This window comes from Mesocricetus auratus, unplaced genomic scaffold (genome assembly GCF_017639785.1).
Source record: "Mesocricetus auratus isolate SY011 unplaced genomic scaffold, BCM_Maur_2.0 Super-Scaffold_100006, whole genome shotgun sequence".
NCBI classification, from domain to species: Eukaryota; Metazoa; Chordata; class Mammalia; order Rodentia; family Cricetidae; genus Mesocricetus; species Mesocricetus auratus.
In genome coordinates, this window is record NW_024429190.1 from 9,030,658 (window position 1) to 9,047,026 (window position 16,369).

Here is a 16,369-nt window from a genome sequence, read left to right on the forward strand (position 1 = left end):
AACAGATCTCTCTTTTCACGTGTGTGTGTGTGTGTGTGTGTGTGTGTGTGTGTGTGTGTGTGTGAGTCTCTAACTCAATACCCCACACACAGGTCAAAGCATGTAAAATGCATGACTGGTATGAGTGAGACTCTCTTGAAGACTCTTACCGCTAAGCCCTATGGCAGGGCTCCTTTAAAGGACGCCCAAGGCATGTGACGGTGATGACAACAGTGAATACAGTGGCCCTGTGTGCCAGGCACCTGCTTCTCCCACAGCCAAAAAGGCTAGGAGGAGAAAGTGGGAGCTGATTCCAAATAGAGGAGGCTGGCTTTGGGGATTAGCATAAACACTCCCAAGTGAGTCTTGATTAGATGAGCCCCCAGCTGGCTTCAGAACAGCAGTGCGCCTTTGAAAACAAAACACTCCCTAAAAATAGTTGTCTCCTAGGATCTGAGAGGCAATGAGTTTTCGGAGACAAGTTTTCTGAGGTTTCAATAGAATCCCTGCCAGGCCTAACCCAATTTGATGAAAATTCACCAGGTCTCTCCGGGTGTGTTAGTTTGCTTCACCGTTGCTGGGATAAAACATTAAGCAAAACCAACTTGAGGAAAGGCTTTATTTCTTCTTAGAACTTCCAGATCACAAGCCATTACCGAGGACAGTCAGGGCAGGAAGCAGGAACAGAGAGGGAACCACGGAAGAATGCAGCTTCCTGGCTAGCTTCTCCTAGTTTTTATCAACTACTTTTCTTACATTACCCAGACCTACCTGCCCAGGGATTGCGCCAAACACTGTGAAGGGGACCCTCCCACATCAATCAACAATCAGAAATGTCCCACAGGCCAGTCTAATAGAGGCAATTCCTCAATGGAGGCTCCCTCTTCCCAAGGGACTTCCCAGTTCATGTCAAGTTGACAGAACTAGCCAGCACATAGTGGGAAGCAGACCATGGTGGGACCAAGCAGGCTGGCAGCCCTTCTCTGTCCAAAACAACGGTCAGAGTTCCCAATACATTTCTCCTGCGTCCCCCTATCATTTGGAAACCCAGACTCAGCTTGGAGCAAAGCAGACTCGGGGAACTGGTCAACCCTGGACCTCAACCAAGGGAAGTCTAGAGCCATGGGCAGAAGGGCATCTCTTCCCCAACTCTGAAGAAGGCATTTCCATAGCCTCCCCTCCTTTCCATTTCTGATGACCTTGGACTGACCTTGAAGTTGTGCCCCAAGAAACCCACTCTAATTTGAAAATAGCATTAAATGGAAAATGCATTTATTGCACCTTCCCTTCCAACGTCACAGCCATAGACGTTGGATCTGCAACCATCCAGAATCATGAGAGGATCAGGAGCAGATCCAAAGTCAGACCCTAAAGTGCAGATTCCACCAAAGGCATAGTCACAAAGTGGAATATTCCAAACCATTGTTCGTCAGGGACTTTGCTTTAATGGCTGGCAATATTCATCAAGTTCTGAAGGGATAATAAGGTTCTCGTTCTTCACGCAGTTGCCAGGCAGCACAGGGTAGCTAGCCAGCAGAAGTCAAGGCCCAAATCCCACCAACATCAGTCCTCCATCAGACCAGGGCCAAGAAAGCACCCCATACGTCTCCCTCTCAGCCTCCTGAGAGGAGCACACACGGAACAGGACTGTGAGCAGCCATGCCGTGCCTGCGACTCGCATTCCGGTCGCTGTAACCAGGTTGTCCTTCTGGCTTCACTGGAGCTGGACCTGAGGCAGGTGTCCAGGGAGAGCATCCAGATCTGGCATTAAGTCAAAATGACAAATAGAAGTTTGAGAACCAGACTGGACCACAGAGGTGGCGTCTAACAGGTTTCCTGAGGCAATCTGAAAACTGGTTTGTAACGTGAAAACCAAGACTCCAGTTGCTCCCGGAAAGCCTGGTGAATTCTTATGGCAGTCGGCCTCTCTGGCTACATGAGGCTAACCTGTTCTGAGCATAGTAACCACACGGCCAGCTCCTCTCACTGCGGTCTGGGCCTGTGCCTAGGCATCAACAGTGGAAAAGCATGAAAAGCAAGACTTCTGAGGCCCGTGTATGTTTTCCAATGTCATTAGGAGGAAGTCGATTTCACTTAACAGTGTTGTGTCTTAAACGGTCCATTAAACATTTAGGCCTTGGGTAAGAGGCCTTCTATCTGTGTGGGGAGCGGTCATTGTTACTTAGGACCTCTTGTAAATACCACCAGTTCTTTCAAGTGTAGCCCATTTTGTTATCAACCTCCCTGCCCTTTCCAACTCCTTGACAAATAGAATTAGGGCTCACAGGAATAGCTGATAGCAATCTGCAGCTGGGTCACTTAACATCTCTCCTTCCTGCAGCTTGGTTACTTAGAAACCCGTTCACCCTGTCACGTGGAGGACGTGACCCCAGACCACCTTGAAGAAATACCACCTCCTTAGATATGAAGCAAGTTCCGAGAAACAGGCTCGTGGCTCATCTGTCAGTCAAAGATTAAGCCTAGGGAAAAGGACCAGGTACCTCCGGCGATAGGCTTGAGCGACAGAGGATAGATTGTGAAAGATGGAATTGGAACCTGCAGTTAGGTTACCAGGTGACACAGGATGGCCTCTCCCACTGACCTTTACCCCGACAGCCTCCTCACAGCTGCAGTCAACACCCCACTCCCTCCCCTCCTCACTTCCCGCCTATGGAAAGAGTAACGGTCGGCAGCTTGATCAGCCATGTTGACTTGCTGTCCGTTCCTTGCACCCCTCCCCCCCCCATTTTCTCCTAGGCGTCCCTGGTCTTGCGTTGACTGTCCCCACCGGATGGGTCATATCTTCTCCTTGCTTGGGCTACAATACCTGAGTGAGGCTGCTGCTGAGGGACTAGGGACCCCAAGACAGAGGGAGGAGACATAGACGATTCTGGGGATTCATCCCTGAAATGTCTGCACCGGCAATTGCCAGCACGACCTCTGTGTCCATAGGATCACAAGGTGGGGACAATAACCATGTGTGTCACTCACCCCAGAGTCTCCTCCTTCTTACACCAGCTGCAGAGAAACATGGTCCTCACAGAGCTCAGCTGCCTGGAGGAGAGGTAACATGATACTCTACCCAAGATAGCACAGCTGCTGCCCCTGCAGGGGTGATGGATCGCCTTACCGGCTACCCTTATGGGGATAGGCATCTAAAGGACATGCACCGTTCATTCATTCATTCATTCATTCATTCATTCATCTATTTATCTGCTGCCTTTCAAACGGCCTTTGCCACACACCTATTAGCAGAGCTGGATCTGGAAGACAAGCAACACTCGTGCTGGTGAGGACGGCAAACCGTGAGGGAGCCCACCCAGGGCTAGTGAGAGGCCGAGTAGAGCTCCAGAACACAGGCCTGCCATCTCTTACAAAACTCGGCATACTCTCACCGCATATCCAGCAATCTGGCCCCTGGGCACTACCCAAGATAGTGGAAACCCATTTCTACACTAACCATGGACACAGATGTTTCTGCCAACTTCACACATAATTGGCAGATTTGGTCGGTACATTGACATGCCGGGGAGACAGAGGCAGGAGGATTATGAGTTTGAAACTGGTCTAGCCCAGACAGCACAGGGAGACTCTGAAACAGCCAAACCTGGCACAGCTAGAACGTCCTTCAGTAGTGAATGGAGGAGCACACTGTGATGCCGGAGCACCTGACACACAAACTAGGCTCAACAGGCAGCCAGTGCTCCCCTCCTGGGGTGGACGAGCACCTGGAGGGTCACCCAGCACAGAGGCAGCCGTGTCCCCCTCCTGGGATGGACGAGCACCTGGAGGGTCACCCAGCACAGAGGCAGCCGTGTCCCCCTCCTGGGGTGGACGAGCACCTGGCGGGTCACCCAGTACAGAGGCAGCCGTGTCCCCCTCCTGGGGTGGACGAGCACCCTGCCCGGAGAGTCACCCAGTACAGAGGCAGCCGTGTCCCCCTCCTGGGATGGACGAGCACCTGGAGGGTCACCCAGTACAGAGGCAGCCGTGTCCCCCTCCTGGGGTGGACGAGCACCTGGAGGGTCACCCAGTACAGAGGCAGCCGTGTCCCCCTCCTGGGATGGACGAGCACCTGGAGGGTCACCCAGTACAGAGGCAGCCTGTCCACGGTTTATATCATCCACTCCTCCTGACTCTATCAAGGAAACTGGACACCCTAGCATCCTCAGGGAGCCAAGTTCCAGATTTGCAGCCAAATGGCCACACCCATCCTCCCCCAGAGCAGGTGTGTGTCTCCTTGCATTTTGAGTTACAGAAATGTTTTCCTGGGTGTCTGTAAACACTGTGAGTGTTTGGGTTTTGTTCTCTGGGCTGTCAGCCTCAGCGCTTCATCCCTTTATCCTTTCTCTTTGGTCCAGCATCTGGAAACGCTTCCCAGACTTATTTATGCGGCTCTGCTTTTCCTCTCTGCAGTGTGTTGCTGCGCGTCACTCCATCGGTGGGCTGTTCGGCCTGCTATTTATAATCCATTTCCTCGTGGTCCTTCCTGCACCCTTTGTCCTCTCTGCCATCTCTGGGTGTTTGCTTTGACCCCCTTTCACCTCCCTTGTCACTGATTTTCCTTATGAACGCAGCTCACCGCAGCTCTGCCCTTGCCGGTGGAATGGATACTACACTTCTGCCTTTTCTAAGTGGAATTGTCTAAGTGGAATTTGCACCCCCTTTTATTTGAAAATCCCCATTTTGCACATCCAAGTGTCCCCCTCATCCTGACGGGGACCATTACAGTGATTAGAGCCTACCTGCCTCCAAATGGGCTGAGGGCCAAGCTTCCAAAGCCCTTCTTTATTCAGAGCTCGGGACACAGTCTCCAGAGACTGTGGATGGATGCAGCTCTGGTCTAGTCCCGTTTGCAGCACAGTCAGCAAAAAGATCTAGCAACATGTGTTCCTTCTGGGTACATGCCTGTGTGTGTGTGTGTGTGTGTGTGTGTGTGTGTGTGTGTATGTGTGTATATGTGTGTGTGTGTGTGTGTGTGTGTGTGTGTGTGTGTGTGTGTGTGTGTGTGTGTGTGTGTGTAGGTTTCTTCCCCTGAGTTTTGATTGGCTGGTTGGCTAGTGGGTGGGTTCATTGCCTGGCTGGTCGGTTGGTGGGCTTCATTTGTTTGATTTGATTATTCACTGTATTCCAGGGGTAGGGGTTCCAAACATGGCTCTCAAATCTCTACTGCTATAGCCTCAGAGGTCACCATGTTCCTTTAAGCCCCTTGTTTATGATAAACACAGCACCTCACCAGCAGTCTCCTAAACACTGAGGATCTGCCCTGCATGATTCTGTGCTGGGAGATCATAAGGCATGGCTGGCTGGGATTCAGTTCTGCCCCAGAACTTTGGACTTCCGTTCAAATTTTGCCTAGCCAGCTAAGATTTCTAAATTTGCAAAATTAGCATTAAAAGTCTTCAAAGAGCAAAGTTTCCTCATAAGATCAGCAATTCTTCTCCCTTCTTTAGCAAAGAACCCCAAAATATTTCTTCTGCTCACATTTTGTTGCATTTCCTCCTTTAGCTCAGCTGAACAAACCCAGGGCAAAGCCAAAGGCATGATGCTGTCCAGTGTGCCCAGGAAGGCCTTTGTTGGTGGACAAGGGACAGTCTGAATCATCAAAGCCATCTGCAGTCAGTGCGTGTGGAACTGCACCTGCCATTGCTCCAAGGACAAGCCCAGGCACTCATTCCCCGGCCGCATCTTGCTCTCTTTATTTCCATGGAGAGCTGTTGGCTTCTGGGCTGAACTTATAGCCTTTGATGTGGTTCTTACAGCGTCACAGGCAAGACCGTTGATCTCATTTAACTACCAAATAGCCTAAGAGTCAGAATATTGTCAGTCACTCTCTGGTGATGTGCGTATGGCACTCAGGGACCATCAGCCATACAACCCCCCTACATGTGACCCTTTCCCATGCTGATACGGCCATCAGCCGTATAACCCCATCACACACCGAGGCTACCTCCCACACATGCTCTGTCAATAATGTGACCCAGTTACCCCAAGAACACACAGCATAATTCCTCCGTTCATCTCTTACAAACTTACTCCTTCGGGATCCAGACTTCTCCTTGACTCCGTTCTTTCCTGTTCCTCTATGTTTTCAGTCTTCTGCTTCCAAACCCCTTTGTGCATTATTGAGTGAGGGCCAGCTGCACAGGGTGCATGAAAGCCAACACCACGACACCGGCTTTTGCAAAAAGAAAAAGCTTGCTTGGGAAGTTGACCAGAAGATGGGAACCAGAGCTCAATGCTGATTCTTCCACTGTTAGGTAGCAAGGAGACCTGTGGGAAGAGAGGGGGCGAAGCTGATGGCTAGGCATATGGACACTAGGAGAGCTCTAGGGTTTGCACAAGTATAGACAGCCATCAGGCCTCCTGATAGTTCCTCTTCAAGGGAGGAGAGCCTACTGCGTTCTGCCTGGGGGGATTTTTAGGCTTAGGCATCAAAAGATTATCAAGAGGTCAAACTGACTTATTTCTTAAAGTCATATCCTTTTTTTAAAAAACATGCTTTTAGATTTATTTATTTCATGTGCATCAGTGTTTTGCCTGCATGTGTGTTTGTGTACCATGTTGGTGCCTTACACCTGTAAAGGTCAGAAGAGGATGTTGGTACTGTTGGAACTGGAGTTAATGGATGACAATGAACTGGTGTGTGGATGCTTGGAACTGAACCTGGGTCTTCCTTAGTACCTAGGTCCTCTGCAAGAGCAACAAGTACTCTTAACCACTGAGTGTCTCTTCAGCCCCTTGTATCCATCCTTGAAAAGCTGTTTCAAAACATCCTTGGGTGAATTCTGGCAGCTTTCCCTGAAAGAAGCTAACTTTGTGTCCCAGCGTGTCTGGGCCTGAACCAGGTTGTATGTACACAGCACTAAGGGCTTGACTCTCCGTCATCTTCTATTTTGGGGTTCCCTAGGATCTTGCCCATATGCCTCCCCACTATCTTCCTTTCAAATACCTTGCTTTCTTTAATGCCTTTTAAGTGCTGTGTTTGCATTGCAGCCATAGACTAACTAGGGAATGTTGGGATATCCACAGACTTCATTCTCTTGTCCCTGACCCTGTCCCCGTCTCCCTCTACTCTGTTCCTGTCCCTCCCAGCATATCTACAGGTGCCGTGTTGTTCCCGTGACTCTCATTAGCCCCATTCCTACGTGCATTGTTTCTTTCTGTTTCCTTCCCAAGCGAACACCTTGTCAAGTGTCTCTGTGAGAGGGGCATCCAGGAAAATGGATGCTGTGTGGTTCTTGCATTTGCCAGAATTCATGTATTTACATAGCCGAGTGCTCCATTCTCTGCAGTCTGTTTTTGTATAAACTCCAAGGAGCACATGCCCAACGAATTCTCTGACTAAAAGTTGCAGGGGGCACCCACCAGAGGTTCTGAGAAGACAGAATGTGCCCGGGAGGGAGCAGAGATGACTCCTTGTCAGGGAGCCCCGGGAAGGGGTCAGAGTAGCACTGCCTTGAAAACGTGGCTAAGGTCAAAGCTGGGCCTTGGATGTGAGAGGACCCAGAGCCAGCTCTGCATCACGGCTGCCCTCCCACCCCAGCATCCTGCTCAGGGAGGCCCATTGCGTCAGCTGCCCTCCTGAGCATCACCACGTGCCTGGCACCGGGCTCAGGGACCAGAGCAGAGCCTCTCTCGTGGCCAACTCACATTTATCTTCAGATGATGACAAGAAGGGAAAAAGCTGTGACCCACTTCAGTCCACAGCTCCCGAATCAGGGTGGCAATGTCGGCAGAGCACGGCCTGTGTTCAGCACTGTGCCAGCCTCTGTTCCGCAGACAGAGCGTGGCCCATATTCAGCAGCCAGCCTCTGTTCCGCAGACAGAGCATGGCCCGTATTGAGCACTATGCCAGCCTCCGTTCTGCAGACAGAGCATGGCCCGTATTGAGCACTATGCCAGCCTCCGTTCTGCAGACAGAGCATGGCCCGTATTCAGCATCCTCGCTCAGCTTCTGTCCTGCTTTGCTAGGATGCCCTACATGTCCTCGATTCAGTTCCTTTCTTTTTCTTGATAAATTACAAAAATTTAACAACTAGAGCTAATTCGCTGCTTGAAAGTTGGCCCCGAGTTGCAAATGGTGCCACCAACAGCACCTGACCTCTGTAGATAAGGTCTGAGAACCACGGTGCCTTGACCCGCAGGTGCTGGGTCAGCGGTGACTAAGAAGGCTGAGAATTAATGGAATTTCTTCTGCAAATCCCAGAAAGGCAAAGACTGATTGATATTCGGCCAAAGTCCTATGGCATGACTGAGTCATTAATGGTACTTACAGCTGATATGTGCTGACAGCAGGCCGCAGCAGGTGAGGGCAGATCACAAAAGGAGCACGGCACCTGTGCCCCAGGCTTCTGACAAAGCAGACAACCGCCCGTTCTCAAAGTCACCCACGCTAAGCCCCAGACACTCCCAAAGGCTGGTCAGCACGGCTTTGGTGGCTGACAAGAGCCCTAGAAACACAGCTATGTCTGGTAGACACACAGGAAGCACCCATGACTGCAGCCAGTGTTGACTTTAACCTGTCTCCTTCAATGTTCTCTACCATTTCATCTGTTCAAACGCCTGCGTGTGATCACTTATTCACTTAGAGCTCTGAGGGGCAGATGTGCCCAGGCAGCTGTGAGATCAAGATCAATCTTTTTTCATTCCCTATGTGGTTCTTGTTACCTATATTCTATTTTTCACTAGAGCCCCAAATACCAAAATACAAGTGTAAATCTCATGATGATTTTTTTTGACCAGTGGTCATTCACTAAACAGCAACGGAATACAGTAAAGCTCCCGGGCTAGTTTGCAATTGTTCATTTTATGTCAAAATGGTTAGAAGCCACTGCTACATCAGCAACAGCCAGCAGCCAATCTCAGGGATGCATGCATTCCTTAACTGAAACCGAAGGAAGCAATAATGGGTCTGCTTTACAAGAATTCGTATGAGGAGGCTGAAGGGATCTCAACAGAAGTGAATCTCTCCAGATGGTGTACGACCCTCAATCTTTCAGCTTAAATGACTGTCTTGACCCGGCGCTGCCAAGAGCGCTTTCCATTTCAGCCACGGCAAGCGCATTGTCTCCTGCCGTTAAATAATGTAACCCTCCATCCACTGTCGCGGGACGGCAGGGCCCTCCCTGCCCTACCAAGTGCAAAATGCACGTGACCACAGTGCAGGGAAAAAAAGTCCCTGTGTTTGCATAGTACTTTCTCTCCCGAAGAGGCTTACTTCTAAGGCAACCCCAAGGACTATGTCTTCCAGAGTAGACATCAATTAAAAACAGCAAAGTTGTCAGGCTTAGCAATTAATGAAAGCAATGCAAGGTTTTCTGTGGAGGTGATGCAAATGCCTGGGTTAGCGGGTGTCTGAGTTGGGGGGGGCAGTGTTTATTCAAAGTGGAATAATGGATGGCTCCACGAACAGGGTGACTGCCCTACCCGTATCCCTCGGAAAGCGCTCTGCCAGCATCTGCTCTTCCTTCTGTTGACATCAAAGAAACTGACAGGAAATTGTTCTCCACTGCAGCATTTATTCTACTCAAAGGACTTGGGTGACTTTCTGGGCAGTGTCCAACTTCTCTCAATTCACTCACGTACCTTCAAATCCCTCTCTTTAGCACACCCCACTGAGAGGACCTCAGCTTATTTGAAGCACTGAAATCATGTTTTAGTCCTCATGAAAAAGGCCCCCAAAGTTCTTGTTGACTTCATAAATAATTTACAGACTGAAGCCTGTTTATTTGAGTTTTTTTTTCCGATGTCCCCACAGCAATAGGATTATGCAGACTGGCAAGAGAGTAAATAGTGATACTGAAACATTCCAGTGCTTAGAAGAACTCGACTTCACTAAGGAAATCATTGAAGAAATATTTATGCCTTTAAGTGTCAAGGCTGCTCTTCAAAAGGAGCAACATTAATTACAAACAGAAAAGGAAATTCTGGCTCAAGTGGGTAATTACTATGGTGCTTGCCATGACTGTCTTTGAAATGCGTGTCACCCCTGTAGGAATCCTTTTCTCTCACAATGCTGTCTAAATATTTTTCTAACTGTGAACAAGCACAGCAATTGTGCAGTAAAAATGAGGAGAGTAAAAGTCAAGCACGATGGCTTCATTGATGGTGGGCAACATCTGAAAACGTCCGAAAACGTAATGGAATGGAATGGAATGTAAATGTAATGGAAACCCGGAGTGGAAAACTGGCATCTCCCATAGATGGGATGGATCACACTTCTCAACCAATCAAATCCCATCCTCAGACTCGATGCCCTGAGTACGCATACCAGTTCATGACCCCGATGCTGAGTGTGCTTCCTCCTCAGCTCATGGTCAGCGGACAAAAGCAAAAGGAAAGAGGCTGGTTGGCACTGCCAAGGTCCGTGGGAATGGAAAATGAGCTTTAGCTGCAGGGAAGTTGCTAAGTGGACTCCGCAAGAGCAGAAGCTGGTGAGACGCAGGCTCTTGCCACAGTTGCTCTCGGTTGCCCTCAACAACTAGATGGTGACTAGAGATTGCAACACTCGGTTTGCAGGACACAGCCTGGAACTGACTTGAAACCTCCCTCCCTGCTGTCTCTCTTTCATGATGCGGGAAGATGCTTTTCAGACCACCGAGGGAGAAAAATCAATGGCATTGACCAGCAAACTGCATGTTAAAATTCCAAACTACCAGGCAAGATGCTCCCAATGGTACAACGAAATGAAGGTTATGGAAGAAACCAGATGCTTTGGGGTTAAATTTGAGTCCCACATCACAAGAAGGAATGCAAAGCCTGGTACTGTAAATCTGGTCTAAAGTCTAACATAGTAGAGAGGTCATAGGCCCTAGGGAGGAACCATGACTATTGTCTTGCTAAATATATGTGTTGTCAAACCACTTTCTAAATATTTATGCCTATTGTCTTAGGGTTTCTGTTGCGGTGAAGAGACACTATGACCACAGCAGCTCTTATAAAGGAAAACATCTAATTACGATGGTGGCTTACGGCTTCAGAGGTTCAGTCTACTGTCATCATGGTGTGTGCAGGCAGACATGCTGCTGGCTACATCTTGACAGGAAATGGACTGTCACACTGTGGGAAGCATGAACAAAAGACACTTCAGCGCCTATAGTGACGCATTTCCTCCAATAAGGCCACGCCTACTCCAACAAAGCCACACCTCCTAATAGGGTCACGCCCTTTGGGAGCCATTTTCTTTGAAACCACTACACTTATATACACAGGTTAGTGCTGTCCTCCACCGTGCCCAGAAGTTTCTTCCTGCACTGAGCAGAAGCTGACTGCTCAGAGTATTGAGAGAGCAAGCGATTATTGAGAGCTCAGCCCTAAACAAAGCGTCCATAGCAAAACCTCCCTGCTCTCGCTGAGACTCAAGGAACACGTGGAAGAGGCGAGGCGGCAGAAAAAATAGTAAGAGCCAAGAGCTGGAGGACAGGGGAAGAGCTATGAAACGCCGATTCTGGGCACTCACTGCAGCTACGGTTACCTGCACAAGTTTAAGTCAGCAATAGCCCTCCACATTCCAACAGGCAACATTAATTGCCGGTGGAGAGGCATGAAAGTTCTCCTTTCATGCAGATGTGTCGAGGGTGCCGCGGAATGGGGGTGGGAAGCTGGGGGTTCACGTGATCAAGATGTAGTCTTCACATGTGTAAAATTATCAAATAATAGTGACAGATGAGGAGAGCCAGTCTTCAGGATACACAATCAAAGATCTGCAACTGAATCACTCACAGTTTATTGCGGACCCTCCCCAGGAGGTCCTACTGTGTGTACCTACAAGTTAATGCACAGGTAACATTAAATAACTTAAGCCCAACAGCCACTTTGGAAAAACTCATCAGCCCCAGAGACAAGTCTTGACCTTTTCTGGGGGGAAGGGAGTGATAGAAAGTAGTAGCCTGAGTCTATTCTCAAGAATGACTGATACCAACGTTAGTTTTACCAAACTCCTAAAACAGTAGCAGACATTTACTCTTAAAAGTCTGCAGTTTGGTAAAAAAAAAAAAAAAAATGTTTAACAGACTATCCCCAGACCCATGTGCCATGATGTTTTCATTAGTTAGAGATGATATACTAACAGACTTCAATGGCTTAAACAAGATAAACAAGTTTCTCATGGTTTTGAGGCAGGATGATCAACATCAAGGTACCATATACTGAATCCTGGAGTTCCTTTACATAGGGCTGACCACTTGGGGCCGGATAACCATTTAGGGAGCTTATCCCTAGGGAAGGAAGGCTCTCTCTCTCTCTCTCTCTCTCTCTCTCTCTCTCTCTCTCTCTCTCTCTCTCTCTCAACAGACATTAGCTTCCTGTAGTTCTTTGTCTGGTGTGGGGCCCCATGAGACTTCCTCTTCTAGCTGCTGTGTCTGTTGGTAGTGGACCTGTTCAGGTCTTGTTTCAGCAGCCATATTGTTGAGGTATCATGGGTCAAGTTTCCCTGCATCCCTAAAAGGCACAGTCTCGCAGGAGATTCCCAGGCTCTCTGGTTCTGCCACCCTTCCTGCCCCCTCCTTTTGGATGTTCTCTGAGCTGTAGGTGCGGAAGTTACGTTATAGGTGTAATTGCTGGTGCTGGGTGTACCACCGTCCTTTGTGGGTTTTTTTAAAATATATTGACTGGCAGTGACTTTCTGCAAGTTTTCTGTTGAAAAGAGAAGTTTCTTTGATGAGGGGGAGAGTAAGCTACATTTATCTGTACGACAGAAATAATTACTGTATGTGTATGTGTGTAGACAAACATATGTGTGAAGGTATTGGATCCCCTGGAACTAAAGTTGCAAGTGGTTGCAAGCCTCCTGACATGCGTGCGTACTGGAAATCTAGCCCAGGTCCTCTGGAAGAGCAGTAAGTGTTCCTAACCACTGAGCCGTGTCTCCATCCCTACAACCTGTAAAATTTTAAAAGGCATACTTAGTCTCGAATAGAATTGGCAGTGATGTTTTCAAATATTCTTGAAAACATACTGTGTTCAGTTTAAAATCCTTCAGCTGAGGTGACTCCGAATTAAGAAAAGTGAATAGGAGTTGCATGGATGCCTTGTAGCAGGGTCTGGAGAGGCCAGTGCTCAGTGCTTCAGGCTGCTGTCTGACGTACAGGCGCCGTGATGTTTATCATCACTGCCTGGGTCAGTGTGGGTGTTTTCCTCTATCAATCTGCTGGATTTAATAGGCATATTTTGGTACACCAAGCAAAATAACAAACTTCCCAGTTCTTTCCGTGAGACCCATTCAGGCTGTAAGAGGGAAAATGTTGTTTTTACAGTCTGTAATTAGGGCTGCGCCTCCCAGCTCGCACCAGGAGCACAGGGACTAATAACCATTGTAATAAGAAACATGAAAACAGAAATCTGAACATGCTGCGGGCAGACCCTGGGTGTCGGTCGAGGAAGAGCCTTTGGGTCCTGTGTTACTGTGACAAGCGTTTGGGGACTGAGCAGCTTCCTCACTGAGGTCAGCACGGAGGGGTGCAGCTCCCTCCCAGCCTCCAGCTCCAGGGCATCAACTGGGCTCCTGAGGTTGAAGTAGTGCTTGCAGGTATCACTGGCTGTGGTAGTCTGGGAGTGGGGGTGAGGGGCTGGTAAGGTAGGGTGGATAATAGCCATGATCCCAGATAACCCCCGGACAGCCTTAACAAGAGACCTCCTCTGTACTGAGTATGGTGTCTTCAGGTTGCTTCTGAAAATCTCCCAACAGCTCAGATACTAAGTGACAAGAGAGGACAGAAGGTAATTCTACAGGCTCTGTTCACTTACAGGTGTGAAGCAGGCTAATGCTTAGACACTGGGTCATAAACTCCTTAAGTAACAATGTTCTTAGTTTGATTTTCAGCAACAATTTCCAGAATCCATGTATGGCTTAATATCGACTTTTCAGGCATGGAGTGTGCACCATGGATGCTATTCACATGATCTGAAATGTCCAAGTGAGTCCAACCATTCATTTGTCCAATCCACACACTAACACTTACGATGTTTTACAAAGAATGGGCAAATGCAGAGGAAGCCAGATAAGCCAGGCAATGACGTTTTGGTGTCACATGTTCAACGCCCTCCAACTCTATCCCTTCACCCTGGTGAGGAACCCAACTAACTCTACACACAGAAACCACAAGACCCGTGTAGAGGTATAATGACCACTGCAGTCTGCACAGGACCTGAAGCTTCAGGCTCTCAGCATCCAATCAGCAAGCAGCTTTCTTCTCTTCTGTCCTGTAAATTTCCCCAGAGCAGCTATCCCTGGCAATCTCTGACCCTCCCTTGCTCTCCTAGTCTCTGTGATCTCTGTAAGAAGAATTCAGATGAGACACAGCCACACAGAGTTTATTGTAAAGTAGAGCAAACTCGCAAGGGGTGAGAGGGACTGGTGTGCCAATCCACATTTTAGGCAGTTCGTATATTATTTCTAAACCCTTCAGAGCAAGCAGCTTCCCCCCTGGACTTTGTCCTGAGCAGGTGACTGACAGGCCTATTTGGATCAACTTTATCAGAAAACCCGCTAAATGCTAATCTTATTCAGCTTAAGACTCCTGGAGCTGCATTGAGACAATCATCTAGTAACGATCTTCTGTGCAGGGAGGATGAAAAGTCTCATCTCAGCGCCAGAGCTAAGATGCAAGACCCGCTATTCTGATGAGCAATAGGAGTCCTGCAGCTTCAGTAAAGTCTTCCTGTGAGATCCATGTCCTGCGTGCCTGCCAGTGTCCCGTTAGCTGCTTACCACCAAGTGGCCACATGAGACAAATTTAAGCTTGTTTTCGACTCCTGACCTCCCACAAGTTTCTCACACAGGAAAGCTTTTTCCTTTTTCACGAAACCCCAGTGCCGTAGCATAGGTTTCTCTGTGCCAGACGAAAGGCCTTGCTCAATAACATGGGAGAAAATGAGAGCACTGGGGAGAACAACAGCCATAATTACCCAAAACACATTCAATGTCTAAAGCCCCAGGGCCCCTGGTAATTCTCAAGGTGAGATGCGAAGAACAATTATTCCCCGCTGGAACCAAAGAGCACAGCTACTCTTTCCTCTGTACCAAAGGGGGGGGGGGGGGATGCAAGAAGGTACCTGTGCAGCCTTTCCAGAGAAATCCATATTCCATGTTCAGGCCAGGCCCAGGCAGTCCAATAAAGTCAGCCAATACGCAACAGAGATGGAAAAGACAATCCATTCTCTATAGAAGAGAATCGCGCTACACCCTCACAACAGATTTCAGACTCCAGGCATAGAAAGGTCTTTCCTGCCCACCAAGCAACCAGTCCTGAAGCTACTCCTTCTCCCCCACCCCCGCCCCCACCCCCACTTAGCATTTCCCATGTGATCTGACAGGAAGCCTCACAGATGACACAGGCCAAGGGAGGTTTTAGTCCCAAGGCTGGTCCTCCGCCTACTTCAGAAGCCAACCACAAGTTCCTTCATCAGCTGTCTTACCTGTGCTTCTAATGAACTGAATACTAGTCACTCCAGGTCCTGCAAGACCCTCCTTAGGTCCAGCTAATTTCCTTCATTGGAGCCACTGACACACCTCGGGGGAAATTCATCTATCTCCCTACTTGCTATGCAGAATATTACAGAGGACACAGATGAAGAGATGTATGGAAGGATACAGATATATGAATCACCCTCTCCTAAGAGACAGAGAACCTCCCCCACAATGCTTTATTTTCTATTCAGAATAGCAAAGACAAACAAAAGCTCAGCACCAACAGCACAGGCTTGCCCAGTGGCCAAAAAGAAGCAGGAGCCTAGATCATAAGTCAGCTTCCCAACCCACACGTGGTGTGGAGTCGTGGTGACTGAGCAGAGGAAACTAGGAAGGAAAATATTCATTAGGTTCCCAGGAGGGGACCAGTTTTATAGGAACCTAAGCACTCCCATTTACCTTCTTTAAATGGTCCTTCCAATTGCTGCCATGGAGATTGTAAACAATAATGATAAGGGATGTGTCATTTAGCATAGAAGTTAGGTGAAGTCTGAAGTCTCTTAGAGATCACTTGAACAGCCATCTTGTACCCATATGGGTTTAGCCAATCACTATGAGGGACGCCCAGCAGTTTCCTTAAGTCATTTTCAAACATATGTATTTCCTGTTGATACTCCTGTGGTGGTTTGGATAGGAATAGTCCCCACAGGCTCATATATTTAAATGTGCCAACATTAGGGAACGGCACTATTTGGGAGGTGTTGGGGAAGTCCTGTTGTTTGCCTGTGCATTTGTCAATAAAGTACTGTCTGGCCAATAGAAAACCTAGATAGGAGGGACTAGGAGTCGAGGAGGATTCTGGGAAGGGGAAATACAAGAGAGTCAACATGTGACGCCATGGGGGTAGGACGCCGGGAACTATTCTCCGCTAAGAAACATACTTAGATTAACAATTATGGGGTAATTACTTAAGGCAGAGCT

At 48.5% G+C, this 16,369-nt stretch overlaps 1 long non-coding RNA gene across 1 annotated transcript; it reads right to left on the reverse strand.

Moving 5' to 3' along the window:
* Positions 1-1,413: 1,413 nt before the first annotated feature.
* On the reverse strand, positions 1,414-10,992 carry LOC121140659. Its single transcript, XR_005877584.1, has 4 exons — positions 10,954-10,992; positions 6,016-6,252; positions 2,971-3,033; positions 1,414-1,740 (listed from the first exon to the last, which is right to left on the reverse strand). It is a non-coding gene; the product is annotated as an uncharacterized LOC121140659 (long non-coding RNA).
* Between the last annotated feature and the right edge of the window lie 5,377 nt (positions 10,993-16,369).